Source organism: Pteronotus mesoamericanus, unplaced genomic scaffold (genome assembly GCF_021234165.1).
Source record: "Pteronotus mesoamericanus isolate MK-2021 breed Mesoamerican mustached bat unplaced genomic scaffold, CSHL_Meso_final contig_65, whole genome shotgun sequence".
NCBI lineage: Eukaryota > Metazoa > Chordata > Mammalia > Chiroptera > Mormoopidae > Pteronotus > Pteronotus mesoamericanus.
This window is the reverse complement of record NW_026555228.1, coordinates 4,785,486-4,804,223: the sequence shown is the minus strand read 5'-3', so window position 1 is coordinate 4,804,223 and position 18,738 is coordinate 4,785,486.

The window sequence follows — 18,738 nt, the reverse complement described above, 5'->3', positions numbered from 1 at the left end:
ACCTTTGGAACTTTCTCAGGCAGTTTTCATGGAGAGCCAAGATTAAGAGCCATTGATCTGGACTAACTCCGACCTCTTACAGGTGGAAAACTTCAGGTCCAGCATGTGAAGTGCCTTGCCCAAGGTCACACACAGGATGAGTTCATCTCTCTGTGTTTCCATCATATAGTCCTCCTCCTCAGACTTTATGACGTTTTCTCGATCATTCCTATGGAGGAAGACAATGGAACCTTTTTTTAGTTGCCTACATTTATTGTAGCCCAGAAACATGCTCTAGATATTGATGTGTGTTTTTTTTCCCAGTCTATTTCTTTCCATTCCTTCTCATTCCATGAAAGGAGTCAATGAAGTGTGAGACTCTCAATGCAGACACTGCTACATTCTGTATGGGAAAGTGTATCTTGAGAGAGAAACTGTTTTTCTTTCTTCATTGCCTGTCAAGGACCCTGTTCTTGGAGCTCTATGGGAGGAGCAACATCCCAACCACGCCCAGTCTTCCTTCTCTTCCTCACCCCGCCCTCCTTCCTTCTCACCTTGTCCTCTCCCTTCATTCTTGCTCAAACATTTACCTAGAACCTACGAAGTGCCAACCCCTGTGCTAGGCAGTGGGGACCACTGGGTGGAAATGTGTCCACCAGGTCCTGTTTTTTTTTTTCCTTCCTGGTGACCTGGGCTGGACAACTAACACATGTTTTTTAGAAAGTCTTGTGTTCTTTAACATCATGAGTCTCAACCACCTCTTGGGGAGAATCCCAGAAATGAAATTGAAAGAGAAAAAAATGACACTTTGATTCATTTTCCCTCAAGCATTTTGCCAGCTTTTAGAACTCTCCACTTTCTCCTTGAGGAAGAAAATGAAGTTGATAGTTGTGGATGATTACTATAGGCTAGGCATTTTACAGAGGGTAGTTATTTACTCTTGACAACACCTATAAAACAGATATTATTACACAATTTTACAAACGAGGAATGTGAGCCTTAGAGTTAACTATCTCATCTAAGATCATTGATCAATGTAATAGAAAGAACATGGACTTTGAAGTCAGACCTCACCAGAGATTAATTTTGCCTCCAAATTTCATCCTTCATACCAGATTCATAATCTGGTGGTGGTGGGGTAGAGTGAGTTCACCACCAGAAACAGTGAGTAACATTTTATATGCAGGGAAGTATGTTCTGGGGAGAAACAACATGGCTTTCATCTGATTTTTAAGGCAGGCTATGACCCTTTAAATGTCACTATTACGTAGAAAAATCCCCTTGCTGTGAATGAAATCTCACTGTCGGAATGTTATCTCCCTTCACTTCTGTCAGATTCTTAGGTTTCCAACTTCAGGCACTCAGTCATCAGGGGCTTTTCTTTTTGTCTCTATTGGGAGCAGATATGGCGTGAGTCCATTCTGTGCACTTCCTTCCTGTTCCGTGTGTAAATATCCTTTGCTATGTTCCTGCTCACAGTTCAATGTAATAATAACTTGGCAAGGCTTGTCTATTTATTTTTACCTACCTAAAGCCTATATAATGATTTGCAAGAGCTAAATCCAGGCAACTCCGTTTAGACAGGCTTTAAAAATAATGACTCTTTACTCAAAGTCACTCCAACTTAATTTGGGAAAGTTTGGTTGAGAAATCTTCTGTGCGCTATAAAATTGGAACTACATTTTTGATTCCTCTTTATAAAAAATAAACATAGTAAAACTTTGTAAGCAAAATCCTTTTTTCTTGTCTTTCTTTTTTAGATATATACCTCCTTATTTTAAAAAAATTTCTCATACATGGTTTACAGATTTATTCATTCCATTAACAAACATTTGTTGTATCCATGCCGATCACGTGCTGGACACTGTGTTTGACTGAGATATAAAGATGAAGAAGACATAGTCCCTTGCCCTGGGTGACAGAAATGTAAATATATTATTAGAATTAATGGCATAAGTGGTAACAGAAGTACTTCAGGGTGCTGTGCAAACAAGGAAGGAAGAAGATAAAATTCTTTGTGTTCTACACATTTAAATGTTTGTTCCTGTATTATCCCGTCCTTTTATGAATTATATTCTAAAATGATCTGTAGATGGAAAGATTTTCAGAAAATAGAAAATCTTGCAAATTGTATTTGTGCAGATAACAGGTCTCCCTTAGCCCTCTTGTCCTGATTTATAGCTCTGCTACTATTGAGTGGGGGAGCATTGTTTGTTAAGAAGAAGCCAGGATTGGAAATGAGGAGAATCAGGATTAAGTTCAGGGTTCTACCAACTAATTTCCTCAACTTGGGCAAGCCAGGTCACCTCTTTGGGCCTTCCTTTCTACATCTATATTATGCTTGCCAAAGAGTCCGGATCCTTGGGTGTCTTTCTCCAAAGGTCTGTGATTTTAACATTTTCTTTGGCAGGAAGGTGGGGGAAAAATCAGCTATGACCCAAAGACTGCATTTGAGACTGGAAAGGTGAGTTCATTTCAGCAAATAAGGAATCCTGATCCAACGAATAAGTGGATGGGTAAATGAGTGAATGAACTTTTTCTTCTATTGTAGCTGAGATCCATCCTGCTTCGCTTCTGGCTCTGATTTCACACCCTCTTTGAGACCTTGTACACATATACATGAATTTCTTCATGACCCACTTGGTGCCAGGCACCATGCTTGGTGTTGGTGATAGAACATTCAGATCATGAGGGTCCCCAATCGTTGTGACTATCTACAAACACACTGCATGTTTCCCAAACACTCTCATGGGTAGTCCCGTCCTGTTGAGAAGCACTGGCCTGACACGACGGGAAAGCTTTGTCCTGTGGGCTACGGACTGCAGTGACACGCTACACGGTCCTATGGGAGTCTGAGAGCACTCAGGCTTCTCCAGAGAGAATGGATTGAAGGCCAGAATCAGAGGCTCAGGAGGCCGCTGGGACAGTCCAAGCAAATGGGCCTGCACTGCACTAAGGCTGATGCAGCGTTGACAGAGAGGAAGAGAACTGCTTAGTAAGGGGCGAGCGGAGAGAACAACTCAGACCTTGGGTGGGAGAGCCAGACAGCTTTGTGATCTTGGGCTGGGTGACTGTGGGCACGTCATTCAGCCTCTCTGTTCCTCAAGTTGCTCATCTTTAAATTAGGAGGTTAATAACATCTGTCACATAGACATATGTTAAACATTCGTATAAAATCTCCATGAAAGCTGAGACTGTGTCTCTTTGCTTGCCCTTGTATCCTTAATGCCTGGCACCACGGCACTTAGTAAGCGCTTGCTGAATGAGTGAATGAGTATTCATTAAATGGATGAGACAAAAATGAAGATCATGTAGCAAAACGTGGCCATTATTATGTTATACAAGGTCTGTCTGGAGAAAGTCCAGCCATTGTTAATATAATGAGAACAGTTTGTGTGACATCCATGTAACCTGGCAGCAAGGAGAGTGGACTGGAATGTGCGTGTGTGAACAATGATGAATTCACTGTACTAGTCAGTGGGGGGCGGTAGACACCATTGAGTGAGCGTGTGTACTGTGTGGCCGTCGCATTCAAAATGAGTAAGCGAGTAGAGCAATGAATCTGCATCCAATTGTACGTTAAGCCTGAACATTCCTCTGTGGAAACTATCTGGATGATTCAGAAGGCCACAGCTATGGGCAAATGGTGATTGGCAGCTTCATCACAACAACGCACGCACTTGTGCATCACGTCTCGTGCAGAGTGTTTTGATGAAACATCAAATCCCCCAGGTGACTCAGCCCCGCTACAGCCAGATTGGATGCCCTGTGACTTCTGGCTTTTCCCAAAACTAAAATCACCTTTGAAAGGGAAGAGATTTCAGACCATCAGTGAGATTCAGGAAAATATGATGGGGCAGTTGATGGCGATTGAGAGAACTGTGTGAGGTCCCAAGGTGCCTCCTTTGAAGGGGACTGCGACGTCATTGTCCTAGGTACAGTGTTTCTTGTATCTTGTATCTTCTTCAATAAATGCCTCTATTTTCCATATTACATAGCTGGACACCTCATACATCACCTACTCAAATATCTGTACTTTCCCAGACCTGCACCTTTCTAGTGTTTTGTAACCTCAGGCGACCATCTCGAGGGAGTCCCAGTCCTTGCACTCTTATTCTCCAGGGCTCTGTCTCTCATATGCCATTTCCATCTATATCTGCTCAGCTGGTTAGGATCCTGGCAGGGAATGGCTAGATGAACACCAAGGGTTTTCCCCTAGAATAGAGCTAGACCATGACTCTAGGCAGTTACGTGAAATATACTGGAAAAAAGGATGACCCAAACCCCAGAAGGGACAGAGCTGGACAGAGTGAGATTTCATCACAATATGTTCAGAATGGCACGCAACTTAAAACTTATGAATTGTTTCTTTCTGGAATTTTCCTTTTAATATTTGTAGACCATGGTTGACTGCATGTAACAGAAACCATGGGAAGCAAAAATGCAGATGAGGGGGGTGCTACTATAGTGGCCAAAGGCTGCTTACCTTGAACACCTGCAACATTTTATCTGAGGATTTTTTAGTTACTGATCGCAGCCCTAAACCAGCAAAGGACAGGGATTTGGTGACTCAATGTTCCAGCCACCTCGCCCCTTGGGAGAACTCCGAGGCATGTTCTGCAGTCACCCAGGGTTCCGCAGAGGGACTGGGCTCCAGATGCCCAGAGTGGAAGTACTTTGACAGTTTACACTGTTTTGGCTTCCTTCCCTTCTCGGTCTTACTTTCCCCTTTCTTTGCCTTCCAAGTAGCCTACTGGCTTTTCCCTCCTTGCCTTCGGGGAAACCCCACACAAGTGCCTATATGTTCCAGTAGAAACAATTTCTATACAAACTTGGAATTATATCTTGTCACTCTCCTTTCAAGTTCATTTAACATAAATTTTATTACGTGTGTGAACTCTGAGGTTCCCCATGGCCACTTTGAGAACAGTGGATGCTTTACTCTTCTTTTGATGCGTAAGTGGTCATTTGGCAAGATGCATCCAAGGGGTAAAACCTGTAAACCTAATACTAAACTCATTGTTTGGTCCCAACCTTCCATTTTACTGAACTTGTAAACATATGATGTTTTATTGTATAGTATGAAATTTGTATGACGTGAAAGTAAAAAAAAATCTTTTACATTTTGTTCTCAGGACAACAAAATACACTATAAATTCCCTAAATGACATATTTACTATGTGTGTAAATTCTAGCATTCCCTTCTTTTGTCAAACTCAAGTACTGCTTGGATGCCAAGAACACAAATTTATGTAAATGGAAGCTTATGATGGAAATACAGTATGATAATTATTATATAATTCCAAGGTTGTTATCTTTGCTAGACAGAAAAGAGAATGCATAATAGTATTTTGTAGATATTAAATAAGCATCAGATTAGGAAAATAAGATATCTCATGTTTACTACTGGGCTCCATTAAGATAAATTAATTACTAAAACGTTTTAGATGGTTGCGTATATTCAGGAACTAACAATACAACATAGGGTCTGCTGGAAATATTCAACTGTGCATGAAATTTACTTTTAAAAAGTTGATTTTGTTTGCCCTTTCATTCAACAAAGGTTTACCCAGCATCTATCTGTGGGACAGAGCAGAGAACAAGAGAAAACTCAAAGAAAGCTTCCCTAAAATGGGGAAAACAGACAAACAAGCAGATAAATACACAACTAATAGAACTTATGCTTTTAGTTATAGAAAGATTTTTTTAATAAGCAGGGCATCCTGTCATATACATAGGCCTTTTCTTAATTTGGCTTTATAATCACAGAAAAATAAAATTGGAAATTTTTGTGAGGTCACTGGTACATGCTTGGCTTCATATATCATTTAGTTAAACCACATCTGTTTCCTAAAGCATATCTTTCAAAGTAATATTTTAAATGATTTTTAAAAAGTAGCACAACATTCTTTTGCATAAATGGGAGGGGTGTTCATTACCGTGTGTGTGCGCGCGCCTACAGATGTGACGTCAGAGCTCAGGTAAAACGGCTGTGCAAAGGCTCACGTGACTAAGTCCTGCCGATCGGAAGTGCAGACAAAGAACACGTGCTCAGACTTCTGCAATGAAGCAGCAGATCTCCCCTAAGGAGGAAAGATGACTTGATGGGAGCTGTGCTGAATTGCTGAGTTTTGCTTCCGGTTTGGGATTCTAAGTTACGAATCTCCTTTTCTCTATTGTTCTTAATGAACTGAACCAGAGACCTGATTGAAAACTGCCGATGGGTGTCCCTGAAGTCAACCACATTATCGAGGGGCAGTATAGCTCGGACCTCATCACTCTGAATTTTGATCTCTTCTCCTGTCATGACAGGGTCTCGCACATGCATTTGTGAGATCAAATATAGCTGGGCTTCTAAGACTCAGAATTCAAGATATCCATCTAAATAACTGCTACCAGTTCTTGGTAAAGTGAATCGTTGGATGGTGGTGTTTCTTCACCATTCCCAAAGGGTCAGGGAAAATCCTTTGAGGATGTGAGACATTTAGAAAGCCTGTATGCTGATTTGAGTGTAAGTGCGAAGAGATATGAGATACCACCTTCGAGGGAGGTGGGTCAAAGCCTGCCCCACATCGTTCATTCTCTTCTGGTGCCTTTCCCTTTCTGTCCAACCTGAATTGATTCCAGGCCAACTGAGAACTTTCGTTTCTATTGTTATTCATAAGGGTATGGACATAAGAAATGGTAAATTGTAAGACAAGTTTAGAAAAACAAACTTCTAAAGAAGTAGACTCCATTTTATCTGGTCTCTTCTATCTTTATTTTGTTTTGACTGTTTTTATGACATAAAATTTCAGAGATAGACGCAACATGTAATCACACTGAATGACTTAAATTTCTGCTTCTTCATTTCCCCAGCTGTAAAATAAGAAGACATATACCTCCTAGGGTCATTGTGAACCTAAATGAGTTAATTCAGACTTAGCCTTTAGAACGGTACCTGGTACAAGGTAAGCACCTACTAAGTATTAAATGTCTTTGGGGTTGGAATTGTTTTTTACAAGATGTGGCCAACGCCCATGACTTGAGAGTGACAACTAGAGCTTCAGATCACCACACTATGACCCACCTTTAAAACTAACATTGGATTTGAACTTTGGGGATCAAATAGAAGTTAATCTCCCAGGTATATTGTTGATTAGCATGTCAAGGAGGCATGCATTTTGGAAGGCCTAATTTTCTGCATGACGACCAATAGAAAGTCTGTGTTTATCACAAGAATTCTGCTAATGCTTTCTAACATAAAAAGCTTGTTTAAAAGACATCCTGTTTGGCCTCCTGTTTTCTACAATAAACCCACTGAGTTTATTTTTTCTTAAGCCATGTAAGATCTTTAACACTCACAACCACACCAATGGGAAAACTCAGTCAAAAAATATGTTTTGTCATCCGGTAATGTAGAGAACCCTTGTACTTCTATGAGAAGTGACACACTGTTTAGATCGCACCCTTCCTGGTTTTCCGATTCTAGCCTTTCATAGTCTTTGAGCTATTTTACTGCAAATTGTAGATGACTGGTAACAATGTAAAATCATTTATATTAATAGGCAAGTTCATCAAGTCCCCTGGAGGTTCAAGTGACTTCCCTCCCCCATGCAGGAAGAGGCCATTTGCAAGTTCATGGCAACATTCTTGATCTGTATATGTATCTGTTCTTTGGTCTCTCCTTTGAACTACTGGTAGTATCTTATTAGTTCCCCCAGTAATGAGTTATAAAATCTTTAATATGGGTTCGTCTTACTTTTTTATGAGAGTCATGATTCTGTGACTTGAAAATTATCCCTTAATAGTGAAAAAATCAGAGCTAACAGATAGATAGCTTAAATATCTGAAAAATGGAAGTATTTGCAGTACGAAGTATTTTTTGCAATATTGGTTTTTTTAATTTGTGGGCACTGGTTTAATAACTTAAAGATTCCCAGTCGCTGTTGCTTTAGTCTTCATTACTTTCATCAACTTGGATTTCTAAACCAGGCTGGGTTTTAGAAAATTCTTCTTTTGATTGTTTTCAACCTTTTCAAAATGTAAAAAAAAATCATTCTTAGCTTCCAGAATGCACCAAAACAGGCTGTGAGTAAGATACGGTGGGACCATAGCTTTCTGATTCTTACCATACGAAGGTCAGTTACCCCACCTAGTTATATTTATACACAATTTCTGCCACTTCAGTTTTCCACGCCTTAGCAGACCAGCCTTGATGTGCCACCTGAAAACCCCATTTTCTCCTCAACTATGAGGAGTTTCTCTCTCTTGGAATAAGAGTTGGGAGAGACCTAACTTCCTTTAGAAGTTAAATTGTGGGACCACATTGGCCACTGTTTAGTGGAATTTTTAATGAAAAAAAATATATTATGAACTGGAAAAAGATATTTCCAGAAATTTAATGAAGTCATTTCAAATATACACTTAAAAAAAAAAAACAACACTTGAATGAGAACCCAAAAATAGTCTGGAAACTAAACCTTAATTGAGTAAGTATGCCATTTGGTCTGAATTTCTGGAGAAAAAAAAAAGATATAGGAACACCAAGACCATGCAACATTTATCTGTGGAAAGTCCTCAGAGGCAGAATAGCAGTGTATCCAAAGTGAGAGTTTCACACAGTGAACTGGATGATAAACGTCTGGGCTGCGAGGCTTCTCAGGGACGGACGGTAGGCCATGTTTTCTTTCCCGTCAAAATGCCTTTCCCACTGTACAGGCAGACTAGGTGACTGTCATTTTAGTAAAAACCCTGTCCTTGGTACGTAAGAAAAAGGAAAGTCATATCAAAAGGACTTTTAAGTGTTCCAGTGAGTTGCATATAATACAAAAAATATAGTTAAAGGTTTTGCAAATGTCAGCGTCTGGGCATTCAAAATGTTGACATTCAAAATCAATCATTTAAGCAGCTGAAAATAGCTCATAGGAACATTATTGTTCTAGACTTTAGGGAGTTTGAAAGTTTTTTTTGAAAGGAGTTTGGAGTTGGCTGAGACAGGACTGGTGTTTTGAATAAAATATGGGTTTTGACAGCAGCCCATACTTCGTATGTTGTAAAAATGCTGTTTGGGGTTTAGCACTGTGGAATTGAGGATTTTTTTTTCCTGCACTTTACCTCTGGAGAAACATAGAGCAGATCATTTCACCCTGAAGTCTAAGCGGCAATAATGGTTCTAAGACGACCACACGAAGGTGTCCTGTTCATTCCTGCAATTGGAGTTCAGGGACTATAATCCACAGGGATGGAGAGTGCAGACCTTGTTTGAAAAATGAAGGCTTGGGACGCTCTCCTGTTGACAGTATGTGGACGCCCTTCTTCCCTCTCAGGCGTGCGTCTCCTTAACACTAGACATCCCGAGGAGACTAGCAACCAGGGGAGCAATGGCAACGGGCAGTAGCATCTTGTCCTGGTCTGGTCCCCTGAACCGGTCCCCACAGCTCCCTTTTCTCTGACTTCCCAGTGAACCAGAGCACCCCTTTAATTGCCTGAATTGCCAGCCTAGGCTCTTCTGTTGCTTCTTTTATCCTAAGCCCTGCCTTGTTTCCCTGTCCCCAGCTTTAATAAACATACCCTCAAAATAATTTTTTAAAAAAAGCTTTAGGATTCTGGCAATAGGATTTGAGGGGAGAGGGTTAAAAGAGAAAAAAAGAATTGTGGGAGAAACAGGCAATGATGAAAGAACTGGGAATTGTGGGAGAGAATGGAGAGTTATCAGAGATGAGAGAGAATGGTGGGAACCTTCTCTGTGAGAAAGAGAGAACTGGAGGAGATATGGAAAATTTTGAGAGTAACTGGAATTATGGGAATTGTGGGAAGAAATGTGAACCTGGGAGAGAATAGAGAATTGTGAGAGAATGTAGAGTTGTGAGAGAAAATGAAAACATGAAGTTGTGTGGAAGAACAGAGAATTGTAAAGGGAAACAAAAAAAATTGTAGAAAATATGGAGAACTATAGAAAAGGCGAGGAATTATGGGAGAGCACAGCACTGTGAGAGGGACTCGGAATTACGGGATGGATTGGTAACTTCAGAAGACACAGGGAATTGTGGGAGAGGATGGAGAATTGTGAGGGAGACAGAATTTGGGAGAGACTGAGAAATGTGGGAAAGGATTCAAATTATGGGAGAGAATAGAGAATTGTGGGAAACGATAAAGACTTCTGAGAGAAACAAAGAATGGTGGAAGCTGGGAGGAATATGAAAGCAACACTGATTTAAAAAAAAAAAAAAGATGAATTGTAGTTTGGAAAGGTGACTCATTTTCCCAGGACCAATAGTAAATTCAGCATGCAACTCAGAGAGAGCTGCTGATTTTAACTCTCTGCTAAACCTTCTGATGGCAGCAGTTTCTGTTACATACCACGGACTGGCAAGCCCGTAGGCACTGCTTCGCAGGGGCCAAGGTCTAGGGCTGTTATTCCAAACCGTCTGCATTCTCCTCTCCTCGCGGGCTTGCTCTGCCTCAGTTTGGAACGTTAGACACAGCAGTTTGGTGCTGCTCAACTTTGTATACCTGAGACCCTACCCTCAGGAACCCTGAGAGAAGGTCTAATGTAGACGGTTGCCAGACTAATTTTTCATGTAATTTTTGGTCAGCAGTCCAGAGAGAAAAGGTACATGGATCCTTTGCTAAGTGACATTTTCCCTCTTTTGTACTTTATTTTCCATTAAATGCTAGGAAATCTGCTCATTCATCAGGAAATGGCCCATTTATCATTTTCATTAATAAATGCAATGAGAATGCTAGTTTCAGCTTGGAAGTGTTATAACTATAAATCATTAGCTTTGGAATGAAAAAGAAAATCTTTGCTTGCCTGTGGCCAAGAGTTGATGGCTTTGTATTGTTGCATTTATACATCAGTGATTTCATAAGTGTTTATAATTATAACCAGGAAGATCTCCTGGCTATAACTCAGCACTCTTTCCCTGCTTGGTCTCTAATACTTTCCATATGTTGGTTTAGAAACGTTGTACCTCTCTGTTAGCAGCCTTTTCCCCCTTAAAGAGCTGTCCGCTTTTAAGGACATTAGGGATATTTTACTTTTTTAAGTGGATAGAGCTCTGCAATGTTACAGGTGGTTACTTTCTCTTGAGAGACTTTTGTGCCTACGCACAAAATGGACTACATATGGACTCCACACTCACTTTAACTGAAAGCTGACCATCATTGGAAACAAAAGTGGTTCAATCCATTCCCCGACCCAGGAGCAAACGCATGAAGGCCGAGCAATAATTAGATGCTACATTATCGCACAAAGAAAGGCATTGGTGGCCAGTCGGCTTAGAGGGGAAGTCAGTCAGGAGCATGACCATTCAGCTTTCAGGACAGTCACCATCCAGCTCCTATGGCAGCAGTCAGAGCATAGGATTCAGTCCTTTAGGTAAAACTAAATGTCTAGACAAGCCGAGGAGAATCACATTGTCACTGTCTGGTGGCTTATTATGAGTTAATTCATGTTTTCTTGTTGTTGAAAAAACTTCTAGAAAAAAATAGTAACACTTCCTTAGTACACAGCAAATCAAAAGAGTCAAAAGTGTGTAGGAAGTCTGCTTCCCCTTTGCTCCTGTCCCGTAGTCACTCATTAGCCCTCCCCCTAGATAATCTCCTGACCATCTCCTTCGTGGAGATAACCCATTTTCAAAATAAACACAAATCTTGAGCTGAAACTCTTTTGCACTAGTATTATTCAATATTTGATGCAGCAACATTCCATTCCAACAAAATAACGTGCAAGGAACTGAAATGAGATAAGGCCTGTATTTGTGTAGCCGAATGTAAACAAATGTAAAAAGGTTACTCAGTAAAACAGCCGGTGTAGACGAATGCGAGCCACCTGAGTGGTCATTGAGTCAGTGACGTCTGTGCCAGGAGGCACTTTGTGGGTCATATTCAATCTCTAAGTTGCTTCTCCTGCACCCAAAATCCTGCATCTTTAACCCTCTTCAACAACATCAGTGCAACTTACAAAGGCAAAGCCCAGAACGCCCCAACATTCTGCAGTACAGAGAGAGACAAAGGAATTTCAACAGGGAATTTCAGCTTCTATTAAAGGAGAGATGGAATTTGCTGGGATTTCTTAAATCTGTGCTAGGGACAGCAGATTTCACTAGGGAAATCCTGTGGGAGAGAAAGGGGAGGACGCTGGGAAAGGCAGAGGGTGCCATCGGACCTCATCTGACCCTGAGTGAAGGAGAGCGGGGAGGCACATTTGTGGATGCATCCTAGACGGCGGCGGCGCAGAAGGTTCGGCAAAGCTGCTGCCAAGTCTTGGAGCCTAAGTCACCACTAGAGGAAAGTTGTGACTCCAGGCTGCCTTTGTGTCCCATTAGACTGGGTCATTGGCAGGGAGCAGTGCGTGGAGGGCGTGGCCTCGGCACAGGCTGTGATGGATTTCCGAACACAGCCGCAGGGGCCCTTGATCAATTAAGCTCCAGCAATTAGAGGTTGGCAAGGACATTCATGGGAGTAGTAGGCCAGGACAGATAGTTCTCTCAGGCCTTCCTGTGTAGGAATTAACCATTGCCATCAAGGCTGACTTGGAACTTGATGGTATAACCAGTCCATTGCCAGCCTTGTTCTCATCAATCCCTGCTTATGTTAATTATTTAGAAGGCTGTATACCGTTCATTTCCCTAGCGTGGGTTTACTTATTTTGACTCACTTTCCCGTTGTCATTTTGATATCTTTCATAAAAACAACCCTTTCAGTTATTGTTACTAGAATTGGACTAGTGAACTTCGGCAACTGAAATCAAGTTGCTCGTGCTCAGAAGAGGCAGATCAGGTTAACAAATGCTCTGTGCAGCCAGGGTCCTGAGAAGGCCTGCGTCTTTGAGTGTGTGAGCCTCGCCTAAGCACCTGGAGGACACAAAGCCATGGCTAAAATATGCTGCTGCTGCAGCAGCAGCGGGCTGATGCGGGAACTAGGCTCCTGGCTGAAGCTGAAAATGTATAGTAGAAAAAGAGTAGATGCAGAGGTGAGAGAAAGTCCCCCAACCCTACCTAACTGTCCCCAGCCGGCCCCTAACAAGGACTTGCTGTGATAAAAGAAAAATCCCTTTGAACAGAGAAATGGAATATCAACTCCCTATTTGCATATGTTTGGGCTAGAGATTGTCTCCTGTTTCACAATTTGTTCAGGTTTATATGAGAAGTGGAGATTAGAAAACGCAGCATGTTCGTGGGAATGCAATGCGATGCCTGCCTGTGAAATCCAACCCAGAGCGAGGGCTGGTTTCTGCAGCGGGGGTGTCAGCCTGACCCCACAGCACCAGGCATATCTTAGGAGTGAAACTCGCAACTGAGTTGTCAACACACTGGAAACATTTCCAACCTCTCGGCGCTGTCACTGGAGTTTCAGTCAACACTGCCTAAGCCTCCTTTCCACAGCCAGAGTTGTTTGGGAAGAACTGTAGACCGTAGCAAAAGAGGTTTCAGGAATTTGTGCTTCTCTATTTATTCATTTAACATTTCTTTTAAAATTTTGTATTTGATTAAACTTTTAGTATATTTTGCGTAGATAAAATTCAAAAGTACGAAGGAATATGCTAGCAATGACAATGTGGAACTCTGCCCCTGGAGAAATCCCACAGTGTGCTGACTACAGTTGGCTATATACTTTATTTGTAAGATGCTAAGACAGCCCCGGCTGGTGTGGCTCTGTGGACTGAGTGCCCGCCTGCGAACTGAAAGGTTACCAGTTCAAGGTTTGATTCCCAGTTGGGACCCATGCCTGGGTTGTAGGCCAGGTCCCTGGTTCGGGGAGTGTGATAGGTGACTGTTCGGGGTAACTCTTGCATATTGCTGTTTCTCTCCCCAGTTCTCCCTCCCTTCTCCTAGCTCTAAAAATAAATAAATAAATACAATCTAAAAAAGAAACTTGCTAAAACAGTAATTCTTAAAAGTTCTTATCATAAGAAAAAAAAATTTTGTAACTATGTAAGATGACAGAAGTTAACTAGACATATTGTGGTGATCATTTCCCAATATATACAAATATTGAATCATTATGTCCTGCACCTGAAGCTAATATAATGTAATATGTCAATTACATCTCCATTTAAAAAAGACATCTCCCACGTGCTTTTGTGTTCGGGGAAACGGCAAAGAACCACGTTTTCCCAAATGACTCCGATAAGACTTGTGGACAAACCCCTTGTTTACCTGGCACAAGGTCAGACCCAGTCAGTCCAAATTTCCTTTGGGTTTTTTTGGCCTTAAAAATGATTCACTGAGCAGTTTTGTCCCCGCTGATCAATCAGACCAGAGTGCTTGTTAACCCAAATTTAGTTAAGGTCCTCTCCGTTCCCAGGATTCCAGGACTTGGGCCCACACTCGGTCTGAGTCAGCACACAGCATCTCCCTGTGGGAGGCCGGACCGGGGGCAAAACGTGCTCTGAGGAACTGTCCCACAGTGCCACTCCTGGTCACCCCACTCTCTTGCCCTGGTCCTTTCTAGACTTGCTTACTTTTCCCTGTAAAAGGGAACCCCTTCGCCTCACCCTGGGGAGCCTGTGGGTCTTTGCTGGGAGAGCTTTCTCTGTGTCAATAGTCTTCTGCATTCTCTTGCAATAATCCTTTTGAATAAGGTCTCTAATGACTAAGGCTGGATTTGTTTTTCATTTGAAACCATGCCCCAATTCTCCATTCTGGAGACAGCTGTTCCTGTTTCTTCTTCATCCTTCCCTAAAAGCCTATACAGTAGTCTGCCCTATCTGTGGGCTCTGGGGGTTAGGCCTCAGCTCCTCCCTACATAGGCCTCTCCTGGGCCACTGGGGTATCTTCCTGACGGGGTGGCTGGCCTTTGCCACTGAGCAACCCGAGAGAAAAAAACAGAAGCCTCACAGTGTTTTTTATGATAAAGCCTCAGAGGCCACACACTACCACTTTGGCTGTATACTGCTGGTCACACGGACTGAACCCCATGTGGGAGGCGGGTCTACAAACAGCAGAAGGTGAGCATCATCGGCGACCACCTGGGAAGTCAGAAACCATCAGTTTGCAATCACGAATCCACACCGTGAAAATGCTACTGCTCAAATAGTCTGGTTCCTTCATCAGCTAAATTGTAAGCAAGAAAGGAATGGGCAGAGACCCTATAGGTTGAAAGAGACTTAAAAGACACTTCAAATCTTAAAATATGGAAAAGACTATAGAGAGTGTCTTGGTATATATGTCTGGGCAACGAAACTATTTAAAATGGCAAAGAAGTAATTACTAGAAAAGCCAAAATGATGGCTACTCATAGAGAGAGGTATGGGAGGGACTGAGGCTGGGATTGGACACACAGAAGAGGCTCTTCGGATGACGAGCACAATCCTTTCTTGACCTGGTGATGGTTACGAGGGTGCTTAGAATATGTCACTAAGGCGAGTATTTGCTTTATGTGATTTCCTGTATCTCTATTTTATTTTACAATAAAAATAACATTTAAAAAGTTAGAAATCGGGCCCTGGTCAGGTGGCTCAGTGGCTTGGAGTATCATCCCATATACCAACAGGTTGCAGGTTCAATTCCTGGTCAGAGCACATGCCTAGGTTGCAGGTTTGATCCCTGGTCAGGGCATGTACGAGAGGCAATCGATTGATGTTTCTCTCTCCTCGCACCCTCTGTCTCTAAAAATCAATAAACATACCCTCAGGTGAGGATAAAAAAATCAGAAACCTGAACTTTGAGGTACAATGTTAAATCTGCCTAAAGATATTTGTTGAGCTCTGTGTAGAAAAGTCCTTGATTCCTTTGAATAGTATAAATGCAGAGGCTAGATTCTAGGTCTTTTATTTTTTTAGATTTTTAAAATTTATTTTTAGACAGAGGGGAAGGGAGGGAGAAAAAGAGGGAGAGAAACATCAATGTGTGAAAGATACATCAATTGGTTGCCTCTCGCACGCGCCCAACTGGGGACCTGGCCCGCAACCCAGGCATGTGCCCTGAGCAGGAATCGAACCTGCAACCTTTTGGGTCATAGCTTGGCACTCAATCCACTAAGCCATACCAGCCAGGGCAAAATATAGGTCTTTTAAATGATATTTTTCAAAGTATAAAATGCAAGCATGTCAACATATTTACAACACTTCTGTTTTTTTTCTCCCACTACTCTTTAAGGGAGTAAAAATAAGGAATTTCAAATGACTTCTCATGAACCACATGAGCACAAGTACTCTCTCTTTCCTCAGAACCAGGTTCCTGTCTTTGAAACAGGAATAGGAAATTAAATGGAATGGAATGCCTTCCTACCCACCTCTTGTGAAAGGAGTTTTTATTGCAAGTTCCACCAGTATTTCAGGCTGCCTTTTGGATGAAAGAGTGAAATCCACCTCCTCCTCCCTCCTCTGTTAAGAAGCTTAGCAGTCCCAACTGTCAACAGAGATAACCTCCCAGCCAAAGACACAGTTTCTCACAGCTCCTTAGAAAGCCCTACAGGAAGAACAAAGGAAACACCACCCTAATCCCGTCATTTCTTAGCTATGCAGCTAAAACAAAATCAAATCAAATAGAAACTCTATTTGTCTTTCCTTAAGTGAGAACTCATTTATCGTAGAAATCCAGGTTATTTTTACTGATAGGTGGCTGAGGGAGTTGCCCCCAGGAGCTGTCTCGGAGCTTCCTATAGCTGTTACAAGCTCAGTGCTGCTGTATTTGGTGGAGAGAAAGCAATTCCTGATTATCTCCAATCAACCCCGCCGTCAGCCGGACAGCCAGACCCCCCCCCCCCCGAACCCGGCCCCCACGTTTCACTCCCTGTGATGCCCACTTCTCGTTTCCAGAAGTGGTGTTTTTGAAACTAGGTAGCAAATAAGGACAGAAGAGCCCTCATGAAAATATCTTCAAGATATGCACCCTCGTGACGCCACAGCGCTTTAAAGTAGAAGATACTTCTGTTCCAAGAAGTCCAAGCCTGAAAAAGCTTCAACAGCCCCAGGGCTTTGCTACCTTTCTTTCTTTCTTTTTTTTTTTTGTTCCTTTTCTTCTTCTCCTATTCATCCTCCTCCTTTTGTATTATACAAATGGGTTTTTATTATTTTGGATTGGCTCAAGAATCCCGAGGCAAGTCAAATGACCTGGGCCCAGGGCGCTGTTTCTTACTTAGTACTGTCTGATAAGAGTGGATCTCATTCACATCATTATCACCGTATATAAACTTAATTCAAATCAATGCAGTAAGCACTGAGAATATTTTATGTGTCTGATTTTCTAAGGCATTAAATATATAATATCAATATTGTCGCCCTGTCCATAACTGGCATTTTCAGGAGGGCTGAGATGTACAGAGGTAGGTTCTCATACCACAGGACATTTCAAAAGGTCAGGGGTCTAGAGGAACAGATGGAATCTGGATTCTGACCAACAGAACAGTTCACGTGTGTCCAGAGACACGTGGGTCAGAAGACAGGGCAGGATGCCTGTCAGATGCCTCTTTGTTGTTCCCCTACTCTAATCGGTGGCCCCTCTGCCACGTCAGGGTGAGCTAACTGTTCAACCCATCACAGGACTGACGGAATGACAAAGTAGCGGCATGCCAGGTGTGTTTACTGGGACTATAATTTGGAATTCACTCTTTTTGTAAGATTTTCCTGGAAAAAATATTTAGGGAAACTCACCCAAACAGTACGTGGTCCATCCATTGCTCTAGGTAAACATTTCTCAAAAGAGGTCTACATCGGAACCAGCTGATAAGGGGGATAAGAACACACACACACACACACACACACACACACACACACACACACACACACACGGCTCCACCCAAAGGCATTTCTTTCAGGTCTAGGGCGAGGGCTGGGCAGTTCCTGGAGGAAGCTCCCTAGGTGGTTTTTACGTGCATGTTCTGCTCCCCTCTCACCGAGGCCTCCATTCTCCATGAGTCCTATCCTAACACTCTAAGGGATTCACTGCTGGCTCATTGTATAAAAATCGGGGTCCTATCAAATCCCCAAGGGAGGATAGCAACATGAAGGTGCTTATATAATTTCACAAAGCTCCGCAGTTCATTCAAATAGGCCTCCTCATCTCCCAACTTAGACCAAGAATCACAACTCTACAGTTTGTCCTTGGTTTAAACAATGCATTGGAAAGCTGCTTAACTAGACAAAAATACTTGGATCCTCAAGCCCTTTGCCTAAGAATTGTTTTTTGGAACCTTCAGAGTTGAACCCTGCCATTGGTCTATGAAGACCTGCTATTGGTTCTAGAAGAACAAACATATCAAAGTTGTCTCTTGGTCACGGGGTCACTGATGAAGTCTTGCTCACTTTTATACTGTCCTCTTTGCTGGGGATGGGGGAGATCAGAACTCCCTAAGAATTACTTTATGGGCACTGGAATCGTGTGACTGCCTGTGTTTCTTTCTCTTGGCTGCTTGAAAGCTCAGAACAAAATTTGTGGCCACAGCATAGATGTTGAGCAGTGCACTGTATTTTCTTTTCCCCAATCCCTTTACTTTTTAATTTAACCTTATCTCTTATGTTTAAACATCATTCCAATGGAGTTATATATAAAATATACACTTATAATAATCAGCCATTAGATACAATGTATAAGTACACATATAGCAGTCAAAATATTTGTACTGAACCATAGATTTGTAGCAATTGAAGAGCCTTTAACATATATTTCTGTTAAATCCTGTCTTGGAAGATAGCCTGACATATTGTCGATTTACTGATGAAACACCTCGCCATTTGAAATGAATGCGGCTAACCGTCAGGGAGGTAACCGTCAGGGGTCCGATATATACTCACTTTAGTCAGAGGCTTTTCAAATGGTTTTCACCTAGGTC